We start from the raw sequence: 27,064 nt of genomic DNA, 5'->3' as shown, positions 1-27,064 counted from the left end.
TGTTTGGAAAACCTTGTTTAGCCAAATACGCTTTCGTTTTACGCCTTGCTGTCAGCTTCATAATGAGTTTTCATGTGTTGGTTTGTCAGTAATGTAAAAGAACAAAATAGGAACTGGGGAGAAATAATGGGCCTCCTTCATTTGCATGAGTTCCAGAAGTTCGGTGTAGCACCGAGAGAGAAAGTAAGGCGGTATGTCCATACAGTCGAAGCATATATACATTCAAAGGACAACGCTTGTGACCTAAGAAAAAGAAGATATCTACGGATTTAATTTTATCGCTGTTGTAGCGGAAACACAGAACGAGTAAAGTCATGCCTCCTGGCATTCAGTATTCTTGCTGTCTACAGGATATTGTGGATATACTGCGAGCACATCGAGAGCTGCAAAAATCCTATAACACATGGGCCTCAGCGATGTTCCGAGTCTGATTTCTACAAGCTGCAACGAAGAGCCCAAAGACTTAGCCAGCGCTGGAGCTCCATCAGTGACTTTACCACGCTATACCACGCTATATTATATCTGAGCAATCTTTGCTTGCTCCACGGACGATATATTTTGTGTTAAGATGTTTTTCGAACACTGAAGTTTATAAATTCTGAGCAAAAAAGATCCCAAATTTGATAAATTATCCGTTTTGGACCACAATGAGATACAAATTTTTGCCCATTTGTGGCCTAATTAGGATTCAGCCTTATATCTAAATAGAAGGCAAATAAATAGCTCATCTTATTTGACAAGCTTTGTTATTACATTTCTTGTTTTAAGCAAAAAAAAAAAAAGATCTCGTTTTGAAATCACCCTTGACGGCAATCTTTCCATTTTTCGTACGACATCTGCACTGCATGGCACGTTGGCACTTGCGTTGCACGCCGTCTCTGCACAAGATGCCCGATGGCGGTCACCTATCGCAGAACTGGTAGACACTTTACTGTCGCAAAAATTACTCGAAAGTTGGAATTCGCCCTAGAAATGATTTTCGGATGTATTTGTTCAGCATGCCATCAGTCGATGTTCTTTACGACCACCTGATGAACAGCATTCAATGAGAGATGACGCATGCGGGGCACTGTAGCTCTGAATCCCACCGTTTTTCCTCTGCGGCCACAGCATCGACCGTAAGCCCTCCACATTGGACTGCAAAAGAAGCTTGGTGCTCCATTCCATCACAACATGGATTCGCCGTGCTGTGAAGGTGCCATACGGACAAATGGGAAGATTGTCGTCAAGGGTGAATTTCCAAAAATATGTTGTTGCTTAAAATAAAAGATGTAATAATGCAGCTCGTCAAATAAGCACTATTTATTTACTTTCGATTGACATATAAAGCTGAATTTTAATTGGTTCAACACATAAACTAGACCACGTCTCAATGTGATCCAAAGTTGAGAATTTCTCGAATTCGTGATTCTTTTCGTAAGATTTACATAGTTCAGTGTTCGAAAAATATTTTTTGACACAAAACCCTCGCATATTGTCCGGAGAGTAAGTAATGATTGCTCAGATATTCAGGTATGGCGCGGCATTAAAGGGGGAAACAATGCAAACATAGCGCATTCAGACATTTTTTGAAAGCGTATATGGTCGACTAAGTACAATAACATCATTCAACTTCAAACACGTCAATGAAACATCCTTTCTTAGTATGCAAAGCAAATTTAGTATTGGCATGAGCAACGATGCTGTCAGAGCAAACTTTGTGACTAAGGTCGCTCAGACGATATTCCGCGAAATTCCGATGGCTTCCATGTGACCAAAAAAATTGTTTTCGCCCAAAATATTCTAAAAACTCACAATTTTCAATGCAGTAAACGAGCACAATATTTTTTTTTTTTTATACGTTTGAGGTGGTCGCCAGAATGGCTGGGACATGTGGCATGGAATGACCCTACACGGAAAACTGTTCCTTCAATCTTTGCGGTGCACTGACCTTTCTTTAGTGACTTTTTTTTTTAATTCTCGTAAAAGACAATTCAACTTAATCCTATAGTTAGTGAACGCGTAAGAATGATCTTTCTTTCGTTGCTGCGCCCAGCAGATAACACCACTGGCGAAAACTGAGGAGCAGCGGGCCACAAGCGACGGCTGTATGCCGAAGGGCTTACACAGGCTGCAGGAGGTCACTGACGCCGGCGAGATCCCACGTCTTCGTAACGCAATTTTGTACGAAGAAAAAAGAAGAACAGGCATTAGCGTTCAACACCGCGACTACGCATTATCTCTGGAAGGAATAAAAAAATCTAAAGTAAAAATCCTGAGAAGCTACAAAACCAGGAAATGTGACGAAAGAAAGAATGGGACCATCAGACGACGGCGTCATACTGACTAGAAACTCTCTCATACTTCTGAACGTGGACGGGCGCACGCATCGAGGCGGGAGCATCTATTTGCTTTGTGCTCCGGTGGTCGGCCCCTGAGGTGCATCCGTCCTCCGCCTCGCTCCGCTATTGAAAAGCGAAAAGAAAAACTCCGAAAAACAAAGCGAAATTTCCGAGAACGTTGGAAAGTGCTGGAACTGGACGTGCAGCGCTAACGACTCGGTGTTGACTTTGCGCGTCGTTGCCCGGGAAACGCCTCGGCGCTCCGGCGCGAAAAACACAGTCTCAGCCGGAGAGCATCCAAACACAAATGCCTGCACCCTGGGATCTGCAGGGCCGTGACTTGTTCGCTCCAACTCGTTTCCGGATTCTATAACAAACAACATCCCTACCTTTCTTCTTAAGGAGATGCGCCCCTCGAGTTTGCCGCTCGGCTCACACCCTCGGCTGCCTTCTCCGCCAAACGCGAGCACGTTCCTTGAGTTTCTGCACCATGCGAGACAGAAATGAATAAGCATAAAAATGCGGTACTCGAGGTACGCTTGGAATAAAATAGCCTTCGTAAGAGACGTTCACGAACGAAAATAAAAAAGATGTTGCGGTCGTGAAGGATGCATTCACAGTGTAAAGGTGTTCTTTCGCATACGCGATGTGCGGTGATATGAAAAGTGAAACCGGGAAGCAGCTTAAGGCTTTGCCTACCAAAGAAATAAAGCGTCAGTTACGTGTTCAGTCATGCTAATGTATATATATATATATATATATATATATATATATATATATATATCGCAGGATGAGCCATTGAGGTGCACGAATGAGAAATTTTCCCAAATGCTTATTAAGTTGTTCTTTCTGAAATGCGTATTACACTGCAAGGAGGCTAATACGATTATGCCACAGGGAAAGTGCCACACAGAGCTAACTCAAAAAAAAAAAAAGAAGTGGGAGAACTTCGCTAAGAAATGCGTTGCATTTAAAAAGGAATGGTTGTGGCGTACGCAGGCGGGCGAGAGGTTCAAGACTACTCCGAAATATTCTGAAGAAACGCATCCCCCCTCCTTCCGCTTTATCATGTTTTAGGAAGCGGGACGTGTTATTAAAGGAAAAATAAGCGTTCAATGTGAAAGCGAGATAGGAGAGAGTAACGGTTCCAAGTGGGAGGGAGGAGGGTTGAAATCAAGGGCGCCGAGGGTTAGAGGGGGGCGGGAGTCGCTGAACCTGCTTTTATTAAAGTATTTTAAAATAGTCCGTCACTTCGCGCTGAACTTTTTTGTCCCGCAGGAAGCTTTTTGTAACTCGTACACAAACAAACGAGTAGCAGTTTCATCACTGAACTCCTGTCTTGCGACAAGGTTACGCAACGCGTTTAAAGCTTCGAGTGCATTGTCCGTTGTTACTGACCGTTTCAAAAGGTGAGGTAATCCAATCTAATCCGAAACTGCGAACACTGATCCCAGAGGCCGCCGCACTACCGCAAGCGCTTTCGTACCTCCATGGACCAGCGCCGCGCGGGCGTAGTGCCTCTTGACGCGAAAATTGAAACCATGCGAGCACAGGCCCGTAGCCAGGAATTTTTTCCGGGGGGAGAGGGGGGGGGGCTTGTCTCAGGAAACATTTTCACTAATTATTTGCGAGATTTTCATACGTTCTCGCGTTCGTATTATTCAAGCGCACGCGGAAATACGACCGTATTAGCCCGTAGGAAAATACATTACCTCAATGGGGCGTCGGCCGGGAGCAGAAAAAAAAACGTAATGTGCAGAAAAGCGTATCAGGCGGGATAGTATCAACGAGATTTCGCTGTATACGGGTGCCAACTTCTAACTGTTTGTTAGCAGAAACCACGCCGTTTTACACATGAACCCATGGAAAGCAAGGAGTGAACTTCACTCGTGTCAGTATATCTGTACGGAGATTACATTGCACGGCCTCGTGAGTCTTAGACCTTAGCTCCGCACCTTTTGCACTCAAGATCACCTTCCAGAAGTGTCGGAATTCAAAGCGGACGAAACCCCCAACTGGTCTGCAGTCAAGATATGCGAGAGACATTTACAGCATATTATGAGAAATAAAACAGCATGGAAGAGATTTCAAAAACTGATGTTACGGGTATACGCAACTGCGAAATACAGGGGCATCGATTTTAATGCATAAACAGAAGTACAGGGACAGCTAAGCACTGTGACAGGTGTAACGAAATCTAATTAGGTCCAAATGGCTCGCTGACTATTTTTGCCGTCCCTTTTCGAACAAGTTGCCATGCGGCTACGGGCACATAGCGAATGCGGGAGAGCGGGCAGAGAAAAAAAGAATCGGCATATCCCACGCACTGTGGGAATCGATGTAATGCGAAACAGCCAGCAAAGAGCTGCATACATCGCCTTGTTTGTCTTTGAGCCGAATGAAATCATTCATGCCATGGCATCTAGTCCACCATATATCGCATGTTTGCCATGCACGCATGCATGCACAATCTAGTATACACCATGCCAATGAAACGCATATTCTGGTATATACAATGCATGACCTGTCGCTTATGTTCATCACGCACTCGTGTCGTGCCATACCAATTTTGGTATATATCCAGTTAACAAAACGGCCCGAAGCACACCATGACAGTGACATGTAAATCATACCGTACATGACATGCATAACATGATTCGCATGTTAAGACCTCTCATTTATGTTCGTCATACAGTCACGTCGCGCAATATCAATTTTGGTGTATATCAAACGAGCGAAATGGCCACGAGTGCACCACGAGTATAGCATGTAAATCATGCCATACATAACATGCATGGCATGATTTTCATGTTAGCACCTTTCATTTACGTTCGTCATACAGTCGCTTCGCGCAATACCAATTTTGGTGTATATCGAGCTAGCGAAACGTCCGCGAATGCACCATGAACGCGGCATGTAAATCATGACATACATGAAGCATGTCACGGTTTTCATGTTACCACCTGTTATTCATGTTCGTCATACAGTCGCGTCGCGCAATACCAATTTTGGTATATATCAAGCTAGGAAAACGGCCGCGAATGTATCATGAGCGTGGCTTGCAAATCATGTCGTACATGACCTGCATGTCATTGTTTCCATGTTACCACCTCTCATTTACGTTCGTCATGCAGTCGCGTCGCGCAATACCAATTTTAGTGCATATCATGCAAGCGAAACTGCCACGAATGCGCCATGACCATGACATGTAAATCATGTCGTACATGTCATGCATGTCATTATTTCCATGTTACCATGTCTCATTTACGTTCGTCATTCAGTCGCTGCGCGCAATACCAATTTTGGTGTACATCAAGCTAGCGAAGCGGCCGCGAATGCATCATGAGCGTGGCATGTAAATCATGACATACATGACATGCATGTAATGGTTTTCATCTTACCAACCGTTATTCATGTTCTTCATACAGTGTATTCGCGCAATACCAATTTTGGTGTATATCACTCTACTTAAACGGCCACTAGCGCACCATGAGCGTGGCATGTAAATCAGGTTGTACATGACTTGCATGTCATGATTTTCATGTTACCACCTCTCACTTACGTTCGTCATACGGTCGTGTCGCGCAATACCAATTTTGGTGTATATCATGCAAGCGAAACGGCCGTAAGTGCAACATGAGCGAGGCATGTAAATCATGACATACATGTCATAGATGTCATGGTTTTCATGCCAGCACCTGTTATTCATGTTCTTTATACAGTCACATAGCACAACGCCAATATTCGTGGATATCAAGCAAGCGAAACGGCCACGAGTGCGCCATGAGCATGACATGTAAATCATGTCGTACATGTCATGCATGTCATGATTTTCATGTTACCACGTCTCATTTAGGTTCGTCATACAGTCGCTGCGCGCAATACCAATTTTGGTGTACATCAAGCTAGCGAAGCGGCCGCGAATGCATCATGAGCGTGGCATGTAAATCATGACATACATGACATGCATGTCATGGTTTTCATCTTACGAACTGTTATTCATGTTCTTCATACAGTCACCTCGCGCAATACCAATTTTGGTGTATATCAATCTACTGAAACGGTCGCTAGCGCACCATGAGCGTGGCATGTAAATCAGGTTGTACATGAATTGCACGTCATGATTTTCATGTTACCACCCCTCACATACGTTCGTCATACGGTCGTGTCGCGCAATACCAATTTTGGTGTATATCATGCAAGCGAAACGGCCGCAAATGCACCATGAGCGTGGCATGTAAATCATGACATACATGTCATGGATGTCATGGTTTTCATGCTACGACCTGTTATTCATATTCTTCATACAGTCACATAGCACAATACCAATGTTGGTGTATATCAATCTAGCGAAACGACCGCGAGTGCGCCATGAGCGTGGCATGTAAATCATGTCATACATGACATGCATGTCATGATTTTCATGTTACCACGTGTCAGTTATAGTTATGTTCGTCATACAGAAATGTCTCGGCATACCAGTTTCTGTATATATCCCTTCATTTAAACGGCCGCGAGTGCCCAGAGACCATGTCATGTAAATCATGCTGCACATGACATGCGCGTCATGATTTGCATGTTAGGACCAGTCATTATGTTCGTCATGAATTCTTGTCACGCCGTACCAATTTTGGTGTATATGAAATTAACGGAACGGCCGCAAGAGCCTAAGGTCGTGGAATGTAAATAATGCTGTTCATGACATGCGTGTCACGATTTCCATGATATGACCTGTCATTTATGTTCGTAATAAGGCCATGTTATGACACACCAATTTTGGTATACATCCGATTAACGAAACGGCCAGGAGAGCACAAAGTCGTAGGCGGATAGATAGATAGATAGATAGATAGATAGATAGATAGATAGATAGATAGATAGATAGATAGATAGATAGATAGATAGATAGATAGATAGATAGATAGATAGATAGATAGATAGATAGATAGATAGATAGATACGCTCAAAGTCGCAGAAGTTCGCTAAGAAATGCTTCGCATTTAAAAATGTGGTACACAACTCAACCACTGGATTTAGATTGAACGAAGATTTTGCGCTTTCAGTCTTTTTGAAACACGACCTACCCCCTGCAATAGCTAGCGATGCGCTGCTAATCCCAAGGACGTGGGTTCTATTCGCGGTCGCAGCGGAAGTATATCGATGGGGGCGATCATGCAAAAACAGCCGTGTACTTAGACATAGCCCGCACGATGAAGAATGCCAGGCGGTCAAAATTAATCTGGAATCTCCCACTACGGTGGGCCTCATAATCATGTCCCGATTTTGGGACGTGAAAGCCCATAATTAAATAAATGAATACTATCTCCCGCCTTATGAAAATTGCACCATACGGGGCTATATCCATCAGAGTAATATCGCGTAATGCTTTTGTTTTTTCACTCGCACTGTATCCGCCTTACCTCTGTTATGATAGGCTACGTAAAGCGCCTTGTAAAGGGAGGCCTCTACTTTAGACACGCTGAATTTTGTCAGGAATCTCCCTCACATCCTGTCGTATAAAGAGGGTGGAAGAGACCCTAAAAGACATTAACATCAAAACTAGAAAAAATTGGCCGCGTATCTGCGTGCTTCGCTGCAAATGTCGTGTAAAGACGATAGAAGAGGCGCTGTGTGAGATATGGACGCCATCTGGCAATACGTCGGGAAACATGAGTGCTGTGTTGCGTGCTGGTAGTCCCGGCGCAGCAGCAGGCGAAGACCGGCGGTGACCAACGCGACCGGCGGGGACGCCATCCAGCCCGAACACGCGGTTTGGCGCGAAGCGCTGAAGCAGCAGAAACGTCCGCACTCAACGAGTACTCTCCACACACTCTTTTATTTACACGTCGCCTGGGTAAAACAGGAATGCCAGAGCGGCGCCCACAACCGGCAGCCTGAAGGCCGCCCAGAACGCTGCTTTTTCATTTTTAAATATTTTTTTCACCTTCTTGGCCTTCTCAAAACTAAAGTTTTTCAACACCAACCCATGGCATTCGTACAGTGCAATACAGAACCGAAACCGAAACACAACAATGAGCTTGTGCGAAGGGCACGGAGGAAGGCAAATTTCAGCGCAGTCGCATTTTCAGTTAGCGCTTGTTTCGTGTCACTTGTGTTCGCGCTTGTGTTCGTCTCGTACTTCTTCTTTGTCCGTGTCTTCCCGCGCTATGCTAATAGCCAGTTTATGATGAACCAACAAGCCCACATTGGTACCCTTGTGGCATTTTCAGCGCAGCTTAAGAAACTAGGGTCCTTAAAATTACGTATGTATGCATTTTCTATTAAAGGAACACGCCACCTAATACTTACCTAGTGATGTTGCACCTCTGATATGCATGATATTTACTTTTTGATCGACAACGTTTACAAGTATGAACAGCCGTACCAGTTCAAGACGGCTGGCCCTTGGGCAAGTGGTTCAACTTTGGCCGAGTAGCTGAATCGAGGGACGTGTCGACAAACAGAAAGACAGAAAGACAGACCAAAATTTCTCCGTTTAAGTATCCCAAGAAAGATTATCGTCTTTAAAAACTCGCTAGACTTTTTGGTGACAGTGCGCGGCTACGCCGCACTGGTTGGTTGGTTGGTTCCTATAGGGGAATAGCTCAACCCACTACGGGGGATCGGCCACGAAGCGTGCGGCAGTAGAATTTGTGAAAAAATAAAATAAAAGGAATATGCGAAAAAGATCATTTATGGTAAAGCAAAAACGTTAGTGGTAATTTTGATTTTTTTAGGAAATGTTAGTTAAACGAGTGTTAAGTGATAGAATTAAAATAAATAAGTACACAAATTTAGGTAAGGGAATGAAATGATATATATCTACTTACAATAGCAACATGTCGGTCTCTTTGTTTCTGTTATATAACTGAATATGGCATCATATATCCCCGTGTTGCATTGCCCTAGTGCCGACGCCCCCAGGGAGAGTAATGCCGATGTGGAAAGCTCAAGGCCAAGTTTTTGAAAAGGTGGCTTCAGAAATCTTTGCCTTATGCTGGTTTCAGGCAACAGATGATGATGATGATGATTTTTTGATGCATGGCTCACACCCACTCTGGGGGATTGGCCAAGAAACGATTAATTTTAGGTAGAAGTGACCACATATGATTTCTATGACTAATGAATTATAGAGTAGTTAGAAAAAATGCATAATGCTCATTTAAAATTCCGAATTAAAACCGCCCTGATTCAATTAAGAATTTTTGTACAGCGGAACAGACATCCCGGTGACAGTGACCTAATGAGGAGGCTCCCAATGATAGAATATTAGAAGTAATGAAATCTAATCTAATTCGATTAAACGCTGCTTTGAGAATGTTTTTCCTTAGTAAATTGAAACGGTTACATGATAAGAAATAATGTTCAACTGTTTCGTCCTGGTTACAAAACGAGCAGAGAGGGGAGGGAGCCAGACCAGATCTATACATATAAAAATTTAGTTTTGGAACGCGACATCGTAATTTAGTAAAAATAACCCAGAGCTAGCGTCAACGTCGTCGTCGTCTTCCCAGACGCGACTGACGTCTTCCTGAATGGCACTGGACCAGAGCAATACAATTGCGAAGCACGCCGTAGTGGGTGGGATACAACGGATTTTGACCCCCTGCGGTTCTTTAATGTGCACCAATACCTAACTGCACGGTGCATTTTGGCGCCATAAAAATGCGCCTGCTGTGGCCAGCAATCAAACGCGCGCCCTGGTACTTAGCAGAGCATCAGCATAGCCTCTTAGCTACCAGGGCGGGTGCGCAAAGTGCGCATTAATGCGCGTTTTCTGGGGTTATATGGCAATTGTTGGCTTTAGGAATAAAGTTGATCCGGCATCTGGTGTAGGGCAACAACGTAATTGATATAAGGCGGCTTTTTGTAGTGGATAGCTTTTGTCATAACTTAAGCAAAGTTTTTCGGAGACGTAGAAACATGCCTCCACGTTCGTAATGCACTCTCTACCGAGATTTGGCTATTAGGCATTTTTCGATGAGGTCATCAATGTACGAATATATATATTCGTACATTGATTCGTATATTCGTATACCACGACCTTAGACTCAATAAATAAACTAAAAAAACCATATATATATATATATATATATATATATATATATATATGGTTGTTTTAGTTTATTTATTGAGTCATATATACATGTGTGTGTGTGTGGGGGGGGGGGTGTTGTAAAGGCCAGCTTATCTCGACTTATTTCCCTGCATTATGTAGGGTAACTGTTTCTAAGACGGGATCCATCCTTTCAGAAATAGATAGGCGCAGCGCTTCGCAACACAACCGGTGTTTGCCACACTGTTTATCTGGCCAAAGATAAATGATAGTGCTAATATGTCGGCCGCCAATAGGGACCCTTCACGTGCGCACACTCCCGAACACACGCATTCAACCAATGGTTACAGCTTGACGAAGGCGTGCGTGTGACAATTCCTAGACTGCGATTGAATGACGCCGCGGAAATCGGGCGCGCACTTGGAAGAAAGAGGTCGGGTGCATCGCAAGGCTCCCTGGCCTCCCAATATCGAGAATTCAATCTCAGCGTCCAAAAAATTGCTTCTACGAACCACAACTTCGCGAATATTGTGGCATCAGGTTTGTGTTCCATCTCCCCACGAAACGTAAGCCCTGAGCGGCTAATAAATTGGATTCTCTCAGCAGCAAGCAAGCGTCTTTGAAGATTTTGATGTCATCCTTTGGGCAACCGGAAACCTTCGAAGACGCGCAACTTCGTGGAGACATCAGCGAGATCGAGGAAGGAAGCTTACCACTTCACCAACAACATCGTTTCAAAAGCAAAAAAAAAGAAAAAACACACGTGAACTCCTCATAATAGGAGGACAACAGCGCAGGCCTCTCCTTGCTTGCTTGTTTGTTTTGCTTTCTCTTATTTCTCTTTTTTTATCGAGAAAACCGGGCAATATCTCAGTAGGTTCTCCCATAACGCTACACACGTCAGGATATATTTTTATTTTTTATTTTACTTCCCTTCTATTTTATCGCGACATCGTTTTTCTCTTCGTTACCGGAAACGTCAGCGCCGTGGAAAAGAGGAAGAAGAGAGCATCGAGGGGCAGACATTTCTCTCCTCATTTCTCTTTTTCCTTTCGATCAGTTTCGAGTGCGTAGGCACCGAAGGCCCACGTTTCCGGATGCCGTTCATGAGGCTTTCCTTCAGCCGCACCGAGAGCGAAGCTGCCATCGTCGAGGCAGTCAACGCGACCGAGAACACCTCTCCCGCGTGGTTCAACTCCAAATGCAAGAGGGCCGCCGTATACGTAAGTTGCAATATCGCCCTGACAGCCTTTGGCGCGCCGAGAGGCTTCGGATCCCCGAAATGCGTGCGAGTGGCCGTTGCGTATATATACCCTCTGCAGAAAAAGAGTAACTTAGCTTGAGCGAGGAACCGTCACACAACATTGGAAGCTTGTAAGCTAGGAAGCGCCTCCGCGTAACTTATAGCCTGCCGTGAATGATGTGTGATGACTTGCTGTCGTAGTCAACACTGTAATAATAATAATAATAATAATAATAATAATAATAATAATAATAATAATAATAATAATAATAATAATAGCTGTGGTTTAACGTCCCAAAACCACGATATGATTATGAGGGACGCCGTAGTGGAGGGCTCTGGAAATTTCGACCACCTATGGTTCTTTAACGTGCACCTAAATGTAAGTACACGGGCCTGTCGCATTGTGCCTGTGTCTAAATGCGGCCGCCGCTGCCGAGAGTCGCTACCGCAACCTTCGGGTCAGCAGTCGAGCACCATGACCACTAAACAGTGGCGGGCCAACGACACTGCAATCATAACGAAACGATACACGAATAGCCCCGCATCACCGTTTTTTCCACCTTCACTTAATATGCGTTTTAACTGCTTTCTTTGCTCTATAGGGAGATGTTGCGCCTGCTGGGCTTCACGTCTCTTAAATGATAAAGTGGTGGCCCTAGCCGAACCACGTGTACTCTTTTTTTTTTTTTTGATACAGCAAGAGTCTATGAAACTTAACTATAGTTCGGTTACAAAAGTGGCAATTTTTTTTTTATTTCGTCAGTAGAGGTCCTGATTGGCCAGCAGCTCTCGCTAATATTGAAGCACTCACGATTCGCCAGCGCTTTCGCTACAAACACATATAGCGTACAAAGCGATTTGCGAACACGTGGCGAAGCTTGGACGAGTTTGTAGTAGTTCCTGGCGGCGTTTATCGAAGCGCAAGAACGATTTTTTTTCTTTTTTTCTTTTTTTAAGCTGTGGGTATTGGGCATGCCGCGTCCCGTCCGTAGTCAGAGCAAGGACGGCGGAGGTTTCAAAGCACAACAAACAGCAACAATTATTTAGACAACGGCTCATACGGAAAGGTTGGTCTAGGGACGCGGGACAGGGGTGCGGAGCCCATGATCTCTGGCACCAGCAATCGGCCAGCACGGGCGGCAGCGTCTATTCTTCGCGACATCCAAGGGACCTCTCCCCCAGGCAGCGCGCAGGTTGCCCCTTTCAAACCGCGCAGGTGGGCTAGGCGCACCGCCACTGCGCAGCACGTGGCGCTATCTCGAGATGGCCGGTGCGCGTGGTTCCCACAAAGCATAAGGTATCGTGCAGAAAAAAAAGAGCGATGACTTTCATATGATTTTGTTTCAAACGAGGAAGGAAGCTTACCACTTCACCAACAACATCGTTTCAAAAGCAAAAAAAAAACACATGTGAACTCCTCATAATAATAATAATAATAATATCTGGGGTTTAACGTCCCAAAACCACGATATGATTATGAGAGACGCCGTAGTGGAGGGCTCCGGAAATTTCGACTACCTGGGGTTCTTCAACGTGCACCTAAATCTAGGTACACGGGCCTCAAACATTTTCGCCTCCATCGAAAATGCAGCCGCCGCGGCCAGGATTCGGTCCCGCGACTTTCGGGTCAGCAGTCGAGCGCCATAACCACTAGACCAGCGTGGCGGGGCCAACTCCTCATAATAGGAGGCTATTACGCACATATATATATATATATATATATATATATATATATATATATATATATATATATATATATATATATATATATATATATATATATATGGACTGGAATGATATAAACTGAAACGAGTGAAATCAGAGAGACACGAAATCTCTTAGAACATGTGCGCGCGATTGCCTTGGAACTCTGGCTGATAGTCACGCTCAACGTGACTATCAAGGTGCGATATAAGAGGTGCTTAATTAAGAAGCAATTACGTAGCTTACAAACACATGCCTTGCCAGTACAACAAGGCATTCATAAAAGGGGGGGGGGGGGATTAACAATCACAGCAGTGAGTACAGAAGTGCCCCTGCCACACTTTGCGCGTATTTCGGTGCTTACGTAGTCGGTATTCGAAAATTCAATTAAATTGTGGGCTTGTACGTGCCAAGACCACGATATCATTGAGGCCCACCGTAGTGTGCGGGGTCTGCGGATTCATTTTGACTACCAAGGGTTCTCTAAGTACACGGCTGTAGAGTCTTTAAGAAATGTGACAGTCCGGCCAAAATATCGCAGCAGGGTTCGCGTGTGCGAACGCAAACCCTGATAGAAAGAATGATTTCGTCGCGTTTGTGATATAAGACAAATGAAGGATGTCAAGTGGCGTCCCACATGATAGCTTTCGTCGTCTGAATTTTGAACTGTATGGCAGGTCTGTTTAGGAAAACTGAAATTGACGTCAATCTCGGTAGCGTTTTCAAAACTAAGCTGCATAAGACGACACGTTTCCCGGATCTCCAATTTTATAAACAAGCGGGAAACGCAAAATGAAGAAAGTGACAATGTCACTCGGGCACTCGGCGATGCACACTATAGTAGAGGCTGTTTATTGTAATGCAGGATTGTGTTGAAAAGCCGTTTTGCGTCTTTCATTACTTACCGCAACTTAAACGACACAGAATCACAAAATGAACAGCATCAACATGAAGCAAGAAAGCACTGCTACGACAAGCAAACACACAGGACACGCGCTGTCCTGTGTGTTTGCTTGTCGTATTCGTGCTTTCTTGCGCTCTTTATACTCGAGATGACCCGTTCGTGAGAGCACTTCCAGCATACCTTCAGCTAGGGCTTCATTCTCATTTTCTTGAAACCAGCGTCACTGCCAGCCCCGACATTATATACCTCACGCTGATATATATGTATAGACCATAAGTCTGGAAAAATATTAAACGCGATGCTTAAAAAAACGAAAAAAAAAGAATATAATCGCGCTAAGATGCCTGCTTTACCCTTGAAATTAATGACCTTTCCGACTGACTGCGTGACTTCCCAGCCGCCTTTACTCGACGAGGCTCCGCTGTCTAGAAGGCAGAAAATTGGTGAAACGGGCTAGGTGGAAGTGATTCATTATAAGCAGAGTACAAATGAACGATGGACAGAGGACGAGCGCGGTCCCTTCTGGGAGTCGTCCTCGACCGTTAGCGCGCTGCCGAAATTGGATCACTTCCAGCTTATCCGCTTCAACATCCTTGTGCACTTCATCGAGAAAGTTATTCGGGATCACTTCCAGCTTATCCGCTTCAACATCCTTGTGCACTTCATCGAGAAAGTTATTCGGGCTCCGTTTCGTGGGCATATTTCGTGCGATTTTTCTCCTCAGCCCCCCTCCTCCGTTTGCACGGGGCTTATTACGCATCTACAAGGTGCTCACACTGCCAACTCTGATGTCATTCCAGGTGAACCCCGTTGTAAGGGCTTCACTATGAATCGCAACACCGTGCATCACGAGGCACAATAATATGACGCTTCGCCGTGATGCGTGGTTTCGGCCAATCATCATATAGCGCAGCGATGGCGTAGAGGTACAGCGCATCCGCATCGCGTGCAAGGTTCGAATCCCAAAGCCGCGTGACTCTCCATCGGACTAAAAAAAAAAATTTCGCGTTTTCATAGAATTGCATAAACGGGTCTGGGGTGCGGCCTGATGCCGGAGATAATGCAGAGGCCAGTGACGCACTTCCTCGCGCCAGCAGGACTAGCCACCCTGGAGCAGTATCTATCCACTACCTCATATATGACTAGGCCTACACACCAGTTCGGACAATGAAGCTGTACTCTCGACCGCGCGAGCATCGACTGGCCTATGGTGCCTCGATGTGCGCATCGAGGCACCCTAGACTGGCCTGCCGATCAGCACCTCCTAATGGCGCGAAGCGACGAGATCAGCAGGAACAGCGCACCAAGTTCAATCGAAGCGCGTTTCGTCTGCTTCGCTCTTCCCACATGTCATAGCACCACATCTGACGCGATTAACTTGGTGGAAGCTTATCTGATGATCGCTTGCACCGTTTTAGACGCGTACCGATTTAATCGTGCTAGGGGCTGTGTGCTGTTGTCTGGAAGAGCCTCAGACAAAACCATGCGCTTCGAGTGAACTTGGTGCGCTTGCGTCACTCTTGCTGATCTCGTCGCTTCGCGCCGTTAGAAGGCGCTGGCCGGCGGGCCAGACAGCGCTCGCGAATAATCGGCCGACTGTACAATTGCAGTTGATACCACTTTCGTATTACAATAGAAATTCCGCAGTATTATATGTCGGTGGGGTAAGGAGGGCATGTTTAGCAAGATACGCGGCCTATAAAACTTCCAGCGTATAATGGGGCATGTGGAGCAGACAAAACAATTGATGTCAGGCCTGTAGTTCCCGGCTTATGACGTTTTGCGAAATCAGAACCACAGACGCAACGAAAAAGGCGTAGGCATCAATTCTTCTATACATGTTGATGGGTTGCAGGCTCTGCCATCTGATTACGGCAGATTACTGTTAGTCTATTGAAAAGAAATAAATCAAGGCTAGATATATACCTAATCTCGTCTCTTCACATTAAAGTTAATCGGGCCGCTTGGGTGACCTGAATTTATCAGTTTTTCTTATGTGTTCGTTGTCACAATTCAAGTTCATATATTCGTACTCACAGCCATACCGTGCAAGGGGCTTCGATCGATGGGGCCTAACGTCTACAATGTACACGGGAGGTAAGGCTGACGCCATAAGAAATAACCGCAGTATCATCTTGACCATGGCTTCGTCGCGTTCTCCCGTAAACTTAAATATGGAGACCACATATAGTGGTTGTCCAATGCCCTACATCATGCTATAGGCCGCTACCAGTGAGCCACCGGTTGGATATAGCCCAAAGTGCGTGCGTGCGTGCGTGCGTGTGTGTGTGTGTATGTATGTATGATGTGTGCGTGCGTGCGTGCGTGCGTGCGTGTGTGTGTGTGTGTGTGTGTGTGTGTGTGTGTGTGTGTGTGTGTGTGTGTGTGTGTGTGTGTGTGTGTGTGTGTGTGTGTGTGTGTGTGTGTGTGTGTGTGTGTGTGTGTGTGTGTGTGTGTGTGTGTGTGTGTGTGTGTGTGTGTGTGTGTGTGTGTGTGTGTGTGTGTGTGTGTGTGAGAGAGAGAGAGAGAGCGAGCGAGACAGCCGTGGAAAGGAACTAACGAAGACAGAGTTTGCTTCATTACTCCCGCTAAAAGGTTCTGAGCAAAAAGGCCCCTCCAACTTTTACTAAAACGCTCTCCCCTCCAACTTTTGCTAATAAAGTTCTAGCAGAATAACATTCTAGCATTCATTAATTTTTCTGACTGCTCATCCGTGTCTTGCTCAGAATCAAAACATCGTGTGTACATAGAGCGCAGCACAATATTTCCCCACAGTACCAAATATTAAAATGGCTATCACGAAAACGTATTCCACCTATATTAGAATGTCGCGTACCGCTGGTAAACCGCACAGACAAGCGAGTTAAATAAGAATCTAATAAAAAAAAATGCCGCGGAGCACTATCATCGTCAGCTGAAACTAGGGTGTCGGAACGAAATGTTTTTCGTTTCGGTTTTAGTTTCGTTCCACCGCAAAAAGTTCCGTTCCGTTTCTGTTCCGGAACGAAAAAAAAATGTTCCGTAACGGTTCGTAACGGTTTTTTTTATGGAAAATTTTCAAGCTAAAGTAATCATAAAAAACATTTAATTTGTGATGTAGTTACTTAAACGTGGAGACCATAGTGGTTGTCCAATGCCCTATACATCATGCTATAGGCCGTTACCAATGAGCCGTCGGTTGGATATAGCCCACAGTGTGCGCACGCGCGCTTGTGTGTGTGCGTGTGTGTGTGTGTGTGTGTGTGTGTGTGTGTGTGTGTGTGTGTGTGTGTGTGTGTGTGTGTGTGTGTGTGTGTGTGTGTGTGTGTGTGTGTGTGTGTGTGTGTGTGTGTGTGTGTGTGTGTGTGTGTGTGTGTGTGTGTGTGTGTGTGTGTGTGTGTGTGTGTGTGTGTGTGTGTGTTTTCATTGTCGGGGCACATGTATTAAGAGAAACAAGAGCCCCTTCACTCCTTTTTTGCCACGTATGCATAACTTTCACGTATATAACTATTTAAAGAGACACGTTAGCTTTATCTTGGAGAGTCGTGCGTCCCACGACTCTCCATTATAACACGGACACTCAAACTTTGAGGAAACGCTACATCAGTGCTCACTATGTACAGCGCCCGCTGCATGGGCGCTGCCATCTTTAAAACGCAACCGTGTATAGCCATTGTATACGCCTTATGATTTTCCCTTCCCGATTGCTTATGCAACGAAGAAACACGAAAAAATGTTGTTATCGCTTACTGACTGAATTATTGTTAACAAGTGTTCCAACACTTTAATCCGGAAGCGTGCAGTACAAATGTTATTGAAGGTGATAATGTGCACACCTCCTCGTTTTAGCCTGATGGTGGTGAGCGAACACTCGGCCGTTTGCACTCGCTTCTTTTCGTTGTCCTCTCTCGTAACAGCAAATGGCTCCTACTGCATCAGTCATTTGTAGTTTGTCGTTACAATGGTTCTGGGCGATGAAACTCTCGATAACACTCGTCCTTCCAGTAAGATACGTATTGATGGACGCAACATATTTTCTAATCATTCCTAACTGACTGACGTTGTTAAGTATACAGTTTAAACTCGATCTAATGAAACCCGATTTTACGAAGTTCCCGATCGAACGAAGCAATTCTTTTTCCCGGCAGGGTACCCATAGGGTTCAGTGTCATCAACCCGAATTAACGAATCTAACTTGGCACCAAACCCGATTTAACGAAGTTTTTCCTGAAAGATATGAGTAAAACAGCGCGGTGATTGCTTTCTGATTTTGACAGAGACGGTTTTTCACGAGCGTGCGCTCTAACGCTATCACGTGAAAGCACCCAGCCGCCCTAGTTACGGCCCTAGTATTACTTTGCCAAAGCTACACGCCGCGCCCGTGCACGGAACAACGGGCTTGGCAGTCGGTAGCGCTCGTACGTATCACATAACGATAAGGGCGGCGGTTGTGATATTGTCCCTGTGTACGCCCCCATAGGAACACTGCGGTTTCTCTCGTTATTTTATGGTTTATGCAAAAGATCGCACGGATCGTCTCTTCGAAACTTCCTTGCGCGGCCTGTTCGCACGATCACCGCATTCGATGTTTCCACCTTTGCACATTGGCAGCTTCACCTCAGCGACTGCCTTGCCCGGATCGCCCGGACATGGGAGGCTCCACGCCCTCGCTGACTTTTCCCACGCGCAAGCGTTAACAGCAAATAAAATGCAGCGGTAGCTTTTGGGTTTCGAAAGACCGAAAATTTCCTTTCCCGATTTTACGAACTTCCCGACTTAACGGAGTAATTCGAGCGTGGACATCGCTTCGTTAAGTCGGGTTGAAACTGTATTCCTATCGCATTAATCTTTTGTTACCATATTCAACGTCTGTTTTGAAAGCTGGATGTGTAAAAATGTTCGTTCATCTGTGTGACACACAACCCCTTATTTTCTGGGCCCGTATTCACAGAAACATCTTACGGTAAAACTTTTTGTAAGAGAATAATTCAGCCAATCGCGATGCGGGACATATCATTAGCGAAGCCGGCTGACCAATGGGAATGCGCACTTACGAAAGAGGAGTTTTGTGAATTTGGCCCCAGTTCACAGAACACGTGCACTCACGTTTTCCTGCGTTGATTCTGCAGGATGATATATGGCATAGTGATAGAGATAATTTTTTTCGGGGTACCAAGTCCAACTTTGCCTCGTATATGGAGTACGGTATTCCGTACGGTCAATAGAGCTGGTACGACTTCATTCGACACATGTGCCGGCTAGGATGTCCAGCAGCAGTGAAAATGCGTCGTATGACTTCGTGCGATATCAGAGTCAGTAGCGCTTCTTTTGAGCTCTGTAATCTGACTATCGTACGCGCTCTATATGCAGAACTCTATAATTTCGGCGCTCCTTCTGTCTTATGCGGGTCAAGTGCTGATACGATGCGGAGCGCAGGTGTCTGTTACGACTGTAATATAGAGGATTTCGCGCAATACCTAAGCTCACAGGGGCGTTTAAATAGCAACGAGGCACCAATGTGTATGCAGGCCGTCTACATGGTGTCCGTGGTGGTGATCCTGTGGCAGAGCCGCGGGTTGCACCCGGATACGCCGACGGCGAGCGGCTACCTGCTCCTCTCGTTCCGTATCTTCGTGGTCCTCACACTGGTGCTGGCCTCAGTCAAGCTGTTCTTCAACTTGCGCGACTTCTACTCGCAGCTGCACAGTGAGGACTACATCCCACCAAAGGAAGCTCCCGAGCTTTCCAAGAAGGACGGTGGCCGAGGAGACGAGCAAGACGACTTTGTCGACTTTTGTCTCCGCGAGGGCTTCCCTCTTCCTGAGCAGCACAAGCCGGAAGAGCTGCCCGTCCAGTTGGGTTTTTAGTCCCCGGCTTCAAGTCTTCCACTGCACAAACTGTGTCTGAAACCCAGCTTTCGCCAAGTCACAGTTTGTCAAAGTCGCCTTGCTTGCTAGTGACAACTTCAGGAGGAGGCGCCGCCGCGGTTATCTGTTGTGGGCAGGCCGGAATAAAACCTCTGAAATAATATGGCTGTTTCTTGTCCCACAGATGTCATTCTGCATAACGATCGCAGCTGTCTCGCTTGAAGCATTTTTTTCTTTGTCAAAGTAACGATTTTGGTATTATGAATGGCTCCACTGTAGTACATTTCAGCCGTTTCCATGAACCATGGGGCCACTTTACCAACATTGTTTAACAAAACAACAGCGACGGGAACATCTCACTCTTGTATGCATTGACAGTGCCATGGAAGTCGCAAGGACTGTTGAATGGCAGAACTGCATGCGATGTCAGCGACTGCATGCTGATGTCAGCGAAGCAAATGACAGTGAGAATACGAAACGCGTTACAAAATTATCTTATTTTGGCTATTCAGACATTTAGTTGCTTAAGAGGCAAATAAACTTTAAAACTATATGAATCGCCCGCCGTTCGGCCAAGGGCTAAATGTAGCGTTAGGTTACTTCGTTACGTTCATTATCGCAACCATTTCTAGTCTGTCTTCCAGGGGAGATGACCCTTCAGATATTTGTTACTTCGTAGGCTATCCAGAGTTCAAAAACATCTAAAAGTGTTTTTGAATATAATACGTTCCTAATTAACGTATGTAACACTTTCGCTTTTACATTGATGAAGTTGCCGGCCAAAAGAGACTATGTACTTGCCTTAAATGATTTCCTTCTTTGTACATTCATTTCTAGCATTTGTGGCGCTGAACTTGTCGCGTTAGCTGCTAATGCTTACTTCGCGAAGCACTGAACTAAAGAGTTTTACCGTTAAGAAATTGTCCTTCATGAACCGAATACCTAAATTAAAACGCGAATGACAGTCTGGCACCAGTTTTTCTCCTGCTTCTTTTGAAGAAGAAATTAATATATGATCGTCTGATTCCCCCCTCTAATGTATCCGCAGTATTTAATAAATGCTGGCTTTTTGCGTGCCGCTATGATTATGAGGCACGCCGTTGTAGATGCACTCCGGATTAATTTCGACCACCTGGGCCTCTAAGCTGCACCTAAATCTAAGCACACGGGTGTTCTTTGCATTTCGCCCCCATCGAAATGCGGTGTGCCGCAGTACTTGTTGCTGTACGTTCCTTCGAAAAGAAACGAAAAGCCAGCGAGCCTTGCAGGAAAGGTGTCAGCGACTTGGAGAGCCGGCCTGCAAGCGTTGCCAGTCGCGCCGCTATACGGCACTCATAGCAGGCGCCTTGCGCGTTACAACCACCCCGGTCCAGGTGGCGACACGTTTACTGAGCTCTCCAGCTGAGCATGTCCCACTATGTGCGTGCCGACGTTACCCTGTTGAAGTTAATGCAGTTCAGGCATCAAAGTACGCGGGAGGTATTTTTATCACTTTCCGCGTCGGCGGCTACTTGTTCTGTAATGGAAACAGGAAATTGTTTTGTTTGTCTCTCTATTAATTACGTAGAACTCAAGTGGTCTTTCCAATTTGCGAATATCGCGCCTTTTAGCGGCCGTCGCGGCGGGAAACATAAAATAGGCCTGCACAGTCGTCGCTTCTTTCTGCTGCATACACGGGCTAGTACGCTCTACCCAGGCCGCACCACTGACAGCGTAATGAGGCAAAGATCACGAAAAAAGAAGCGAAAGCTTGAATAGGAGCAGCAGATCCATTAGCCACGAGCAATCCTTGTGCGCAAAAGCCAAGGGAATTGTACAGAAGAAAATCAAGTTATCTCAGGCAGCTGCCAATTGCTCTGCGAGATTTTTTTAAAAGCAATTATTTTCAGACCACGCGCAAGTAGCTTTAAGTGAAACGGCGCGTTGTTTTCGGTGTTTTGTAAGTCCTTTCTATCTTCTCCTGCATATGTATTCCGTGTTAACCGACCTACGTGGAATCCCTTATGATAATATCTCGGAGCCTTGCAGCTGCCACAAGAAATTCAAAACACATCGTATGCACTCGTGTAATGGCCGCATTCACGTAATAGCCGCAACCAGAACTTTGTTGAACAATCCCCAAAAAATATATTTAAAAATTATCCGTGTATTAGCCGCGCCCTTAATTTTTGAGGAGGTTAGCAGTACTATACTTTGTGCGGTGGGGGAATTCCCAAGCTTCTTTTTTCTTTCTTTCTTTTTTTTTTTTTTTTGGAGGCAAAGCAAGGCGGCCGTGCCTCGTTTTCGGCAGCTACCAAACGCAGAGCCTCCGAGATTTAGCGGCTCTCTCCGAGGCCCCCTTGTAGATGTGTGCCACTGTATTTTCGAAGCGTGGGCTGGGGTTTCCTTCAAGACGGTGGAGAAAAGCTTCAAGGTCACGGGAATCTAGAACGAATTGAATGGAACAGAGAACAACCTCATCTGGGACAGAGGCGAGTCTGAGGATGCGACGAGTAAAGGGGAGGACGAGGGCGAGGAATAACATTCTTGCAACCGCGTGAAAGTGAGGAATGTTCTTTTTCGCTTCTCCCAGTACAAGCAAGTACTGCAGTTCAATAAAGGCAAGCGCTGAAATCATGTACGAAAAAAAAAATTCGGCAGATCCCACGCACTGTGGGAATCGATGTAATGCGAAGCAGCCAGCAAAGAGCTGCATACATCACCTTGTTTGTCTTTGCGCCAAATAAAATCATTCATGCCATGGATTCTAGTCCACCATATATCGCATGTTTGCCATGCACGCATGCATGCACAATCTAGTGTACACCATGCCCATGAAACGTATATTCTGGTATATAAATGCATGACCTGTCGTTTATGTTCATCACGCACTCGTGTCATGCCATACCAATTTTGGTATATATCACGTTAACAAAACGGCCGGAAGCGCACCATGACAGTGGCATGTAAATCATATTGTACATGACATGCATAACATGATTCGCATGTTCAGACATCTCATTTATGTTCGTCATACAGTCACATCGCGCAATACCAATTTTGGTGTATATCAAAGGAGCGAAATGGCCGCGAGTGCACCATGAGTAGAGCATGTAAATCATGCCATACATGACATGAACGTTATGGTTTTTCATGTTACCACCTGTCACTAATGTTCATCATACAGTCACATCGCGCGATACCAGTTTTGGCGTATATCAAGCTATCGAAACGGCCGCAATGCACCATGAGCGTGGCATGTAAGTCATGACATACATGGCATGCATGTCATAGTTTTCATGTTACCACCTGTCATTCATGTTCTTCATACAGTTACATCGCGCAATACCAATTTTGGTGCATATCAATCTAGCGAAACGGGCAGGAATGCGCCATGAGCGTGGCATGTAAGTCATGACATACATGGCATGCATGTCATAGTTTTCATGTTACCACCTGTCATTCATGTTCTTCATACAGTTACATCGCGCAATACCAATTTTGGTGCATATCAATCTAGCGAAACGGCCACGAATGCGCCATGAGCATGACCTGTAAATCATGTCGTACATGTCATGCGTGTCATGGTTTCCATGTTACCAACTGTCATTTACGTTCGTCATGCAGTCGCGTCGCGCAATACCAATTTTCGTGTATGTCAAGCAAGCGAAACGGCACGAGTGCGTCATGAGCATGACATGTAAATCATGTCGTGCATGTCATGCATGTCATGATTTTCATGTTACCACGTCTCATTTACCTTCGTCATACAGTCGCTTCGCGCAATACCAATTTTGGTTGCATCAAGCTAGCGAAGCGGCCGCGAAGGCATCATGAGCGTGGCAATTAAATCATGACATACATGACATGCATGTCATGGTTTTCCTCTTACCAACTGTTATTCATGTTCTTCATACAGTCACATCGCGCAATACCAATTTTGGTGTAATCTAGTGAAACGGCCGCTAGCGCATCATGAGCGTGGCATGTAAATCAGGTCGCACATGACTTGCATGTCATGATTATCATGTTACCACGTCTCACTTACGTTCGTCATACAGTCGTGTCACGTAACACCAACTTTGGTGTATATCACGCAAGCGAAACGGACGCGAATGCACCATGAGCGTGGCATGTAAGTCATGACATACATGTCATGGATGTCATGGTTTTCATGCTACCACTTGTTGTTCATGTTCTTCATAAAGTCACATCGCACAGTACCAATTTTGGTGTATATCAACCTAGCGAAACGGCCGCGAGTGCGCCATGAGCGTGGCATGTAAATCATGTCATACATGACATGCATATCATGATTTTCATGTTACCACGTGTCAGTTATGTTCGTCATACAGAAATGTCTCGTCATACCAGTTTTCGTATGTATCCCTTCATTTAAACGGCCGCGAGCGCCCCGAGACCATGTCATGTAAATCATGCTGCACATGACATGCGCGTCATGATTTGCATGTTAGGACCTGTCATTATGTTCGTCATGAACTCTTGCCACGCCGTACCAATTTTGGTATATATGAAATTAACGGAACGGCCGCAAGAGCCCAAAGGCCGTGGAATGTAAATCATGCTGTTCATGACATGCGTGTCATGATTTTCATGATATGACCTGTCATTTATGTTCGTGATAAGGCCATGTTATGACACACCAATTTTGGTACACATCCGATTAACGGAACTGCCAGGGAGCCCAAAGCCCGTGGAATGTAAATCATGTTGTTCATGACATGCGTGTCATGATTTTCATATGACCTGTCATTTATGTTCGTAATAAGGCCATGTTATGACACACCAATTTTGGTATACTTCCGATTAACGAAACGGCCAGGAGAGCACAAAGTCGTAGGCGGATAGATAGATAGATAGATAGATAGATAGATAGATAGATAGATAGATAGATAGATAGATAGATAGATAGATAGATAGATAGATAGATAGATAGATAGATAGATAGATAGATAGATAGATAGATAGATACGCTCAAAGTCGCAGAAGTTCGCTAAGAAATGCTTCGCATTTAAAACGTTATGTCTTTTTATCCGTGTGATATGGCCGCGCCCGTGATTTTGCACCACAAATCTCGGGGGGAAAAAACCTGCGACCATTAAACGAATAATACGGTATGTTTTTCAACTGATAGTCCTTGGGTTGTCTCTAGGTTAGTTCACTGTACCGTTCGTTATTAGCCATACATTAGTTTTGCTACATTATGATTGCAGTCGAAGAAATTTCCGAAACCTTGTCTAAAATTTTCAGCAAAAGAGACAGAAAAGCGTTATTCGTCAGCACTCACCCATTAAGTGCGCCAGGCATCATTTGGCGGCAGTATTCATTCTTTTTTTTTTTTTAAACAAGAAGTGTTTGCGCAGTAGACGACTTTTTGTACGCAAAAGCATTAGTATACTAATCTAAGCCTGTACTCACGAAAGGGTTCTTACTCTAGCGCTTCGTAAGTATCAACCAATCGTTATGCCATACATGTCATTACTGAAGGTGGTCGGCCCATAGCGAAAAGCTTTTAGGACCGAATAACTTTAGTGATAAAGACCCTGTGCCCGTATTCACAAAAGGCTACTGCGTTGTGTTTGTTCGTATGAAAAATTCCAGCCAATCCTGATGCTGGACATGTACTATTTATTAGCTAACGGTCCGATCGATGACAAAGAGCTCTTGCAGAAGAAAAGATTTTTGAATTCTGCCTCTGATACTTTTTGTCCTATATTTCCGCAGAACACGTGTGATGCCTAACGTATCGTATGCAATGGCATATTTTACAATGGTTCACCAGAAATCGCTAATGCTTGCCCTGGTGCAAGGGGAATCCCTCAGCCTTCCATTGATGCAGCTCTAGGTCTGTCGCCACAAGCCTCTGCAACACTTGGACAAATGCAAGAAGCACGTGGGGAACAAACAGAATAGTAAGACAACAATCCTTACTCTTGCCTAGTGATTTGCGACTGTCTGAAAAACGGTGGCAGTACAAAGAAGCTCCGCCCAAAACGAGTCCGCACCGCAGTCGTCAATCTCAAGCGCGATGCCTTAGGCTAGGAACATTGCGGCTCAACACAAAAGGGTGCTGAATCCCGCTCGACGTTTTGCTAGAGGCGAAAAAGTAACAACACAAAACCTAGAGAAAACGGCTTCAATGGCGCCTGCAATCCCTAGGTCGGAACGAGCAGCGCGAAGATATTATTCCGCAGCGCCTAGATGAGGCACAGATGAACCACACTTGCCGCAGCAACAGAACGGCCGCATTTTTTAGGCTCCTAAAGGATGGGTAATCAAGGCCTGCAACGGCGTAATCTCGGTCTTACAAAGGGACAATCTTCCAACAAGAGCGGAAGTACATACGTCGTCGACCATTGACGAGCTCACAAAGGAACCATGAGCGAAAGCGGCAAGCAGCAGCAGGCAGCATTGGAGGGAGAACCGCCTGCAACGACAGAAGCTACTGGCTAACGGCGCTCGCGCCTAAGTCGTGCAGTAGCCGCCGGGGAACAAAAGAATCACAATTATGATGTCCGCCGCGAAGAATCTGTGCTTTTGGCGAGACGTTTTGCCCAAGCAGGCGTTCGATAGTAAAGCTATTGTTTAAAATGTCGTCGCCCCAAGATGGTAGAGGTTGGCCGGATAGCCAGCGGGAAGCTGGCTCTGCGCGGGCATCGACCTCAATAAGTCGACAATGGTGCTTTTGGACGAGCGCGACATATCGCCCGGATCAAAAAACTGGCTGATATAACTTAACAGAAGTAGGTATGAGCGTATTATTTGTAATCTATATCGCTGAATTTCATTTTTTCAGCCAGGGTGTCGGAACGGAACGAAAACCGAAAACGAAAAACGAAAAAAACGATATTTTTGACCAGAACGAAAACGTAACCGAAACTTTATATATTATTTCGTTCCGGAGTGAAACCGAAATTTTTTCAATCGTTTTTCGGTTCACGAGAAAACTTCGCAGTCCAGAAAAACTGAGCTCATGCAATGTGAGCA

The 27,064-nt window shown here is 45.2% G+C and overlaps 1 protein-coding gene across 1 annotated transcript in view; it reads right to left on the bottom strand.

Moving 5' to 3' along the window:
* The window catches only part of LOC125759074 (uncharacterized), a 67,176-nt gene extending 40,633 nt beyond the window's left edge, over positions 1-26,543 (bottom strand). Inside the window, exons 1-2 of the mRNA XM_049417329.1 lie at positions 26,423-26,543; positions 2,711-2,804 (exon numbers count right to left, since the gene is read on the bottom strand). The gene's annotated coding sequence lies outside the window, so the exon portion shown is untranslated. The remainder of the gene's footprint in view (positions 1-2,710; positions 2,805-26,422) is intronic.
* Between the last annotated feature and the right edge of the window lie 521 nt (positions 26,544-27,064).

Source organism: Rhipicephalus sanguineus, chromosome 1, assembly GCF_013339695.2.
Source record: "Rhipicephalus sanguineus isolate Rsan-2018 chromosome 1, BIME_Rsan_1.4, whole genome shotgun sequence".
Taxonomy (NCBI): Eukaryota; Metazoa; Arthropoda; class Arachnida; order Ixodida; family Ixodidae; genus Rhipicephalus; species Rhipicephalus sanguineus.
The sequence above is the reverse complement of the archived record's forward strand: the minus strand, read 5'-3'. Positions and strand labels throughout refer to the sequence as shown.